At 40.8% G+C, this 9,117-nt stretch overlaps 1 non-coding gene across 1 annotated transcript; it reads right to left on the bottom strand.

The window, feature by feature from the left end:
- Nucleotides 1-8,640: 8,640 nt before the first annotated feature.
- On the bottom strand, nt 8,641-8,759 carry LOC145399565 (5S ribosomal RNA). Its single transcript, XR_013897317.1, has one exon. It is a non-coding gene; the product is annotated as a 5S ribosomal RNA (ribosomal RNA).
- Between the last annotated feature and the right edge of the window lie 358 nt (nt 8,760-9,117).

The raw sequence follows: 9,117 nt of genomic DNA, 5'->3' as shown, positions 1-9,117 counted from the left end.
ATCCTCTTTACCTACCCAACCCTACACCTACTACCTCCCCCCTCTTCCTGTTTTCCTACCACATCCCCACACCTACCCTTCCCCACCCTTCCACTTTCCCTTCTCAATCCCCACACCTACCCTACCCCACCCTTCCTCTTTCCCTACCCCATCCCCACACCTACCTTTTCCTACCCTTCCCCCACCCTTCCTCTTCCGTGCGTCCTCCTCTCCCCTCCCCCAACACCTCCAACCTGTCCTACCTACCTTCTCCTCCATCTTTTCCTCCTTACCCATACCTTTTCCATCTTTCCTTATCTTCCCTTTGCCTCCTTCCTGCCTTATTTCTCCTATCCCCCTTTTCCACCCTGCCCCATCTCCCCCTCTACTCCCCCACCACCTGCCTCCTTCCTTGCCTCCCCCTTCTCTTCCTTTAACTTCTTTCTCTTCCTCTCCCCACCATCTACATCCTATCTTTCCTCAACCCTCTCCTTTCCCATCCCTACACTTTACTCTCCTCCCCTTCCCCACCACTCATGCTTCCACTCCTCCATTCCCCAACCTCTCCTCATTCTACTCCCATACCTCCCCTCCATCCCTCCGTGCCTTACCCATCTGCCCTTCTTTCTATTCAGCGTCAGGTAAATTTATGGTTTGTAGTTACACAGAGTTCATCAATGCACACATCTGTAACACTATTTTTAACATTCAGGAAATACCTGGATAATTCCAAGTCTCACTCCAACCCCATGGAGCCGCTAACGTTTTTCTTTAAAGCTGATTTTGTCTATAGCTGGCTTGTGTTTATCTGACAGAACTAGCCACTCTCACAGCTCAAGTCGTCGTGGTTGTTTAATATTAGATGAAGTTCAGTTCTAAGGTAGTGCTGAGTCTCCTTGATTACAGACAAACATGTCCTCATTTCTGACTGTCAGGCCAAGGACTGAGCTGCAAAATAACTAGGGGTCATTTTTAGTTGAAAACAAACTCACTCTAGGGTATGAATAGACGATATATTCAACTTAAGGTAGGTATATCGTAAGGAAAGGGCTAATGAATCCTATACCCTTTTTTAAATGCAAAGAAGAAGCAACCAAAGGCCAGTAGCCCGCAAACAGTTCCTTCTGACCCCCCCCCCAAAAAAAAAAAAAGACAATACAGCAGAAAGCCAAATTCAAGATCCGTTCATTTCGAGATGCCTGGACGCACAGCGTTTGAAAGACTGGAGACCATAGGAGGTAGGAAATACAAACAGAGGGAGACAGTTCCAGAGCTGACCTGTTGCATAACTGAAGAACTGGGGCTAACGGTTAACTTTTGCATTAGAGAGTTGGACAGAAAAGGGATGCGAGTTTGTTGCTCCATGGGTGCTTCGTGCCATATGTAGAGGTGAAGGGATGCTAGCAGACAGTTCAGTGGACCAGTGACCATTCAAGTGGTGACATGTAGAGGTGTGCAGTACGTAGGAGGACTACTGGGCCTTGAAAGCTGGCTGTGAAGCCTATGCCCAGAGTCGGTCAAAAAAAAAAAAAAAAAAAAAAAAAAGTAGCGATAGAAAAGAGATTTCTGACCTGTACATCTGAACAGTCTCTCCTGTGCTAAAAAAAAAATAATAATAATCTGAAAATACACCACTCGACAAGAATTTCAGTGCAGAGACAAAAATGGGTATCCCAAGGCAATAACGTGGCATTGATTTCACACATGATGTTCATTTTTCTCTAGCACGTACAGTTTTTCTGAACTCATTACCCTCACACGCATCCCTAGAATACAGTGGTGCTTCTCTTCACTGCTATATTCGTACCCTTTTTTCGTCGTTATACATATTCTGCGTATAATATCCGACATACACATAACCAGATGTCTAAATCCACTGTCTAAATTATGTCCGTGTAAATTCATTATGCTTAATATAACTCTTATTTCCCATTTCTGGGTTTATTCTTGAAAGAATCTAATGCTTTCTGTTATATATGTGGAAGTTTCACTCCAAGGAAGCAGAAACGGAAGATCACGTTCCTTGTAAAGACAGCCTTTCTACATTATTTTGGCGCTAAGACTGGCGACCAAGACAAATGATGGGCGATCGATATCTGTTGCGTGGCTTGTTCCAACTCTCTTCGGGAATGGCTAGTAGGATGGAAAACAGGGATGCCTTTCGCAGTTCGCATGGTGTTGAGACAACCTAGTGTCCACACAACAGATTGCTACTTTTGCATGACAAAAGTTGTGGGACATTCTTCAAAAAAGCAAAACAGCTTTCTTAATCCAACTTAACCGTAGGCAATGAGACCAGTGGATCACACAGTAGACCTTCCCATTCCAAGGCCACCAACAAATAAATGTGTTTTCCAGACTTAAGATGCAGCTGAAGATGGAGAGGCATCTGAAACAGCTGCCTCTGAGTCTGACTTCTAATATCAGCCGTCTGGCAAAGTACCCCATCTAGTCACCCAGGACGAACTTTAACGATGTTGTACATCACCTAAATTTACCCGAGCAACCGTCAGAACTACTCGCTTCGAGATTTCAAGATTGGAACTTGTTCTATCCAGATACAAACCTGACGAGTTTCGGGAAGCAGCAACGAAATTTGGAATCTTTTTTCAAGTCAGACGGAGGAGTATGCTTCTGTAGCAATATCGCAGTATCGCTACTGTAGCAATATTGCATTTGACTTCCCATAGGGTTTCAATCGAGTCTGGCACAAGTCTTAATTTCCAAATTGTTCCCTTAAGGTTTTCATTCTTCTATCTGTGCTTTCATCATTAGCTTCCTTTCCGATCGTTCTATAGCTGCCCTTGTAGATGGCCAGTGTTCTTCTCCTAGAGCAGTGGTTCTTAACCTCTTTTGAGTCACGGACCCCTTCGAGAATCTGGTGAACGCTATGAGCCCCTTCCCTACATAAATACACATAAGCACAAACGCAGCATTTTGCATACAATGAATATACATTATTTTATTGAAAACTACCTCACGCAGTGTATCACAAAGTATAAAACAGTCTTTACAAAGAATTATGTTTCTCACTCTTTTTCATGCAAAAACTAATGGCCACTCGAAAAAATGAAATACATCCAACTTGAGCAAATTAAACAAAACAAAACTTTATGTCTGCTCAATATTTCATTTCAGTGAGAGAGTTGTTGTTGCTGTTTGGCTTGCATAAGATGAAATTGTGGAGTGATCTTTGACATGGCAACACGCATGTCGTCGTTGACATCCAGTTGATTTCGACTTTTCATTTTGATAGAAACAAGCGCTGAAATCCCTGACACACAAAAGTATGTAGTTGCAGACGGAATCAGAGCATCCATAGCTCGCTTTCCCAGACGAGGGTAGGCTTGTGTCAATGAAAACCAGAATTCTTCAAGACTCCGAGTTTGTTTGTTTGTTTGTTTGTTTTTTTAATCAGTTAATGATACCAGACGGCATCAAGCAATCTCGCTAAATTGTTCTCAATTTTTCTGACCTTCACGGACCCCCTGTATCCCATCCATGGACCCCTTGGGGGTCCATGGACATCAGGTTAAGAACCACTGTCCCAGAGCAATCGGGAGTGATGTTTCTCAAGGCTCCGTCCTATCACCTACTCCTTTCCTTCTATTCATCAATGACGTTCTAAGCTATACATGAAACCCTATCAACTCATACACTGATGACTTCCTTTCCATCCGCTTCTCACATCATCCATCTCAGTAGTCACATCAACAAGCAAGGAATGAGACCATGCCACACTTAATTTCTGGCTCGGTTCATAGCTTCGAATGGGGTAAGCGTTAGTTAATTTAATTTAATGAATCAAAAACTCAGTTCTTACACCTTTTGACCTGTCAAAATCTTCCGGTGAAATATCTTTTAATTCTTGACACTATCCAACCCAATCCCACATCATACTTAATCATACTTGGGGTTTAATTTTTTCAGGATTTATATTGGAGGGATCATATTACTTCTTTTGTTAAATTTGCTTCCAAAGGGTAAGTTGTGCTAAGCCAACTCCATGCCTTCTTTACCCCTGAACAGTTGTTGACCTTATTCAAAGGTTTTATTCGCCATTGTGTAAAGTACAACTCTCATGTGTGGGTAGGCTCCCCACATACAGCTCTTCTCAACAAGGTGGTGTCAAAGGCTTTTCGTCTCATCAACTCTCCTCCTCTTACTAGCTCCCTTCAACCTTTGTCACTTTGCCGCACTGTTGCATCTTTGTCCCTTTTCTCTCGCCACTTGAATCGCCATTGCTCCTCATCCCATTTTTGTCGAAGTCTCTAATGCCACAGTTAACCGTTGCTTCCATCCTTAGTGTATGCAACGGGTTAGCCCTGAAACTCTTCGTCTGTCTGTATATTCTGTTTCCTGTAACCCGCAGTCTTTCAAAACCAGTGTGTCCAGGCATCACAAGATTAATAGATCTTGAATTTGGGTCTCTGTCATCTTTTTGTTTGTAGTGGGAGTAAACAATGCTACGGTCTTCTAGCCTTTGGGTTCTTCTTTCTTGCATTAAAATTATGGCAAATTTGGATATTTTACTACACAAACCTTCCTCAATACCACTGGTGTAAAGTAAACACTGACTGTGACCAAACACTGAACCTTGTGGCACTCTGCCTGTAATATTCATCCATCTTGTCTCCTTCCTATCAGTTACAACTTTCTGTTCACGATCTGAAAGCCAGTTTTATATCCACTTCAGTGCATTGCCAGTGATCCCATGGACTTCTAAGTTTCTCAACAAGCCCTGTATGAGGGTCTTTATTAAATGTTTTCTGGAAATCTAGGGAATTTACATTAGCATTCCAATTTACTGTACATATCATCCATCACACTGAATAAGTCAAGGAGAATGGCAAGAACTGAACTGTTACCTGTACAGTATTTTGGATATCATGCTGCGAGTGTTTAATGAAATATTTGACTTTAAATGTGTAACTAGTTTGCCTTTGTTTATAGTCAAAACATCCTGCATACTACCGATTTTAAACTAACTGGACAGTAATTTCAGGTTGGGATTTATTACCCTTTCAATAAATCGGAATTACATTGCACAGTTTCTATCCATTTAGCGCAGTGCCAGTCGTCAGTGTTATGTTGAAATCTGGAGTGAAATTTATCGATATTTCATTGTTTACTACCTTTACTTCTCTTGGGGCTATCCTATCTGACTGGCAGAGCTGGGCACTAAATACAATAAATGTATTTAAATACTAAATACTAAATACATGGGAGAAATGTACTTAAATACTAAATACATTTTATGAATTTATTTAAATATTAAGTGCTAAATAAGTCAATTGTATTTAAATACATTTGTAAATACCTTTTAAGTACATACAAATTTTGAAACGTGTTCAGTAATTTATGATTAACAATATACAGTGCTTTATAATGGAAAATTTCCGATTATATATCTCTCTTTTAAGAACCAAACAAAAACAAATGAACTTAGAACGTACAGTACATCCAGTGAAGCATTATACTCATTATATCATTGCATAATGAGTAACATAACTGACAGTTAATGAGTAGATGAGATATAAACGCTTAAAATGTCAAAATTAAGAGAACAACAGTAAAAAATATATAGTTTGTTATGCACACCGAAAATATGCCAGAAATATAGCAAGCCGGTACCTGGTATATGGAATAGACATTTTCATGCCAACTGCTCCCGAAGTAAGCCAAACTGGCATAATTATGCCAGACCTGGCAACCCTGACTGATGGAACTGAACTCTTGACTCACACCGTATTCATTGCTCAGGGTTGCCAGATAGTTGGACGGGTTTATGGCCAAAATAACTGGTAAATAGGTATTTACATGTTTATATTTTGAGGAGTTTAATAAATACATTGTATTTAAATCCTCATGAAAGTATATAAATACTATATTTAAAAACATGAACACCAATATATTTATAAATACTGTTCTAAATACAAAATTGTATTTAAATACGTATTTAAATACAAACGTACTGAAATCGTGTCCAGCTCTGCTTACTGGTGTAAAGTCCACTGATCGCACTCACTACATCTCTCTCTCTCATATATTAAAATGGCACTGATTTTAAAACGATCATCCACACCTATGAGGGAAGACAGAGGAAGTAAAAGTGCATTTTCTACGATAAAAAGGGATTTGAAAAAAAAAATCAGGACTTCGGCAATCTCTATTTCATCGTTAGTATGTTCTCTGCAAAAGCTAGTGCGACTGTTACTGGTATTATCTTTTTACTCCTGATGTACTGTGGCTCTTGATGGGTTGTATTTACTGATGCTTGAAATATATGCTTCAGAGTTTTGCCTGCCTTATTATATTAACTATTTAACTTTACGACAAAAAGTTTCATATTCCTGTTTGTCTTCTGGACTTTTTTTAATTTTCAATTTAGATGAAGAAATATCTTTGTTATCAAATTAATATATATATATATATACAGAGAGAGAGAGAGAAACACTTGCTATTAAATAATGTAATGTATAATGTTCAGTGTATGTTAGGCACTCCGGAAACCTTCATTCCATCACAGTCTTTGCTTGTCTGTGAGAGGAAGAGATATTTTGCATATGCCCTACCCCGTCCCCACACCCACACTACCCCAACTTTCCTCTTTCCCTACCCCATCCCCACACTTACCCTACCCCACCCTTCCTCTTTCCCTACCCCATCCCCACACCCACCCTATCTCATCCTTCCTCTTTCCCTACCCCATCCCCACTCCCACCCTACCTCACCCCTGCTCTTTCCCTATGCCATCCCCACACCTACCCTACCCCACCCTTCCTCTTTCCGTACCCCATCCCCACACCTACCTTTTCCTTCCCTTCCCCCACCCTCCTTCTTCTGTGCATTCTCCTCTCCCCTCCCCCAACACCTCCATCCTATCCTTCCTACCTTCTCCTCCATCTTTTCCCACTTTCTCATACCTTTTCCATTCTTTCTTACCTCTCCTTTCCCTCCGTTCTGTCTTATCTTTCCTATCCTCCTTCTCAACCCTGTCCCACCTCCCCCTCTACTCCCTCACCACCTGCTTCCTTCCTTGCCTCCCACTTTTCCTGAATCGGCTTCTTCCTCTCCCTCTCCCCACCATTTACATCGTATCCTTCCTCAACCCTCTCCTCTCCCATCCCTACACTTCTCTCCCCTCCCCTTCCCCACTACCTATGCTTCCTCTCCTCCAATGCCCAACCACCCCTCCTTCTACGGCCCATACCTCCCCCCCATCCCTCCGTACCTCACCCATCTGCTCTACTTTCTATTCAGCGCCAGCTAAGTTTAAGGTTTGTAATTACACAAAGTTCCTCAATGCACACGTCTATAACACTATTTTTAACATTCAGGACACACTTGGATAATACTAAGTCTCACTCCGAGAATCGGACCCTTACTCCCAGATAACGTCGAGCACACTGATGATGAAACTGTGATGGCGAAAATTCTTAATACTTGCTTCACGTCAGTACTTACAACAGAAAATATACATACGATTCCTGCTGTTTCCTCCATTCCTGTAGAGGAGGACAACATAATCACTGACATTACAGTTAGTGATCGCGACGTACTACTTGCAATTAGCAAATTAAAAGTTAATTAAACAGCGGGACGGGACAAAATATCCTCACATGTTTTGAAGGAACTTCAGAATGAAATATCAAAGCCTTTATCTGAACTTTTTAACTTATCACCTAAGAGCAGTAAGGTGCCACATCAATGGAAATTTGCTAACGTAACCCGAATATTAAAAAAAGGCAACAGAGCACAGCCAGAAAACTACCGCCCAATTAGTTTAACATCAGTGATTTGCAAATTGCTTGAAACTATTATCAGAGATAAGTTTGTGAAACACTTAGAATCAAACAATCTCATCAAAGATTCGGAACATGGTTTTCGTAATAATTGCTCTTGTCTAACGAATCTGCTAGACCTTTGATGTTGTTTACCTTGATTTTGAAAAGGCTTTTGACAAAGTTCCGAACAAAAGCCTCCTTCAGAAACTAAAAGCATATAGTTTCAGCGGCAGTGGTATCGGATAGGTATATGATTGCCTCACTAGACGAAAGCAAAGAGTTGTAATAAATGGAAACGAGTCAAACTGGATAAACGTTACAAGAGGAGTGCCGCAGGGTTCAATGTTAGGTTTTAATCTTTTCTTAATATATATAAATGATATTGATGAGGGATTATGCTGTAAAATTTGAAAATTTGCTGACAATACTAAAATAGGTAACAGAGCAGATACAGCACTGCAAAGGCAGGCAGTTCAGAGAGATCTTGATCAACCATTTAACTGGGCCCAAGTTTGGCAAATGGATTTCAATATTAAGAAATGCAAAGTGCCAAACATTGGCACTAAAAATGTAAGAGCTAGTTATAGCATAAATAATGTCCAACTTGATAGGGTAAACTATGGAGTTATAATAATGGAGTTATAATAACGTAGGAGTTATAATAACAAACGATTTAAAATTTATAATAGCAAACAATGCACAGAAGCTGCTGTGAAAAAAGCCAATAAATTGATTGGATTCATAGGTAGTGCATTTAAATATTCATTCATTGCCAGACGCCATGTATCCCAGACGGGGTGGCCAAGGGCTTAGAGTTAATTGTTTTACAGGGAGGGGCACTAATCCTCCACCAACCCCACTTGACACGTAGGGATGCCAACAGCATCTGGTGTTCCCAGGTGGTCACCCATCCAAGTACTAACCAGACCCAACGTTGCTTAACTTCGCTGATCGGACGGGAAGCGGTGTACTCAACGTGGTATGGCCGTAATCCAATAATATCGTCCTCACTTTGTAAAATTCCTTAGTATGCCCGCACTTGGAGTATTGCGTTTAGTTTTGATCACCGTATTATAAAAAGGATATGGAAAAGCTTGAAAGAGTGCAGCGAAGGATGATGAAGATGATACCTAGATTGAGAAATAACCTGTACGAGGAACGTTTAGAAGCCCGGAATCTATTTACCCTAACTAAATGGAGGTTACATGGAGATCAAATTCAAGTATTCAAAATATTCAAAGGACATGATAACATGGCTGTCGATAAATACTTCACAGTTGATCACACGAATTACACTAGAGGCAAAGGGCATAAAATAATTGGCAAACGATTCCGGTCGCATGAAGCTAAG

Source organism: Coenobita brevimanus, chromosome 49 (genome assembly GCF_032717465.1).
Source record: "Coenobita brevimanus isolate Jiangsu-jjx chromosome 49, ASM3271746v2, whole genome shotgun sequence".
In the NCBI taxonomy this organism is placed as follows: domain Eukaryota; kingdom Metazoa; phylum Arthropoda; class Malacostraca; order Decapoda; family Coenobitidae; genus Coenobita; species Coenobita brevimanus.
Note: the sequence above shows the minus strand (reverse complement) of the source record. Positions and strands in the feature narration are given on the sequence as shown.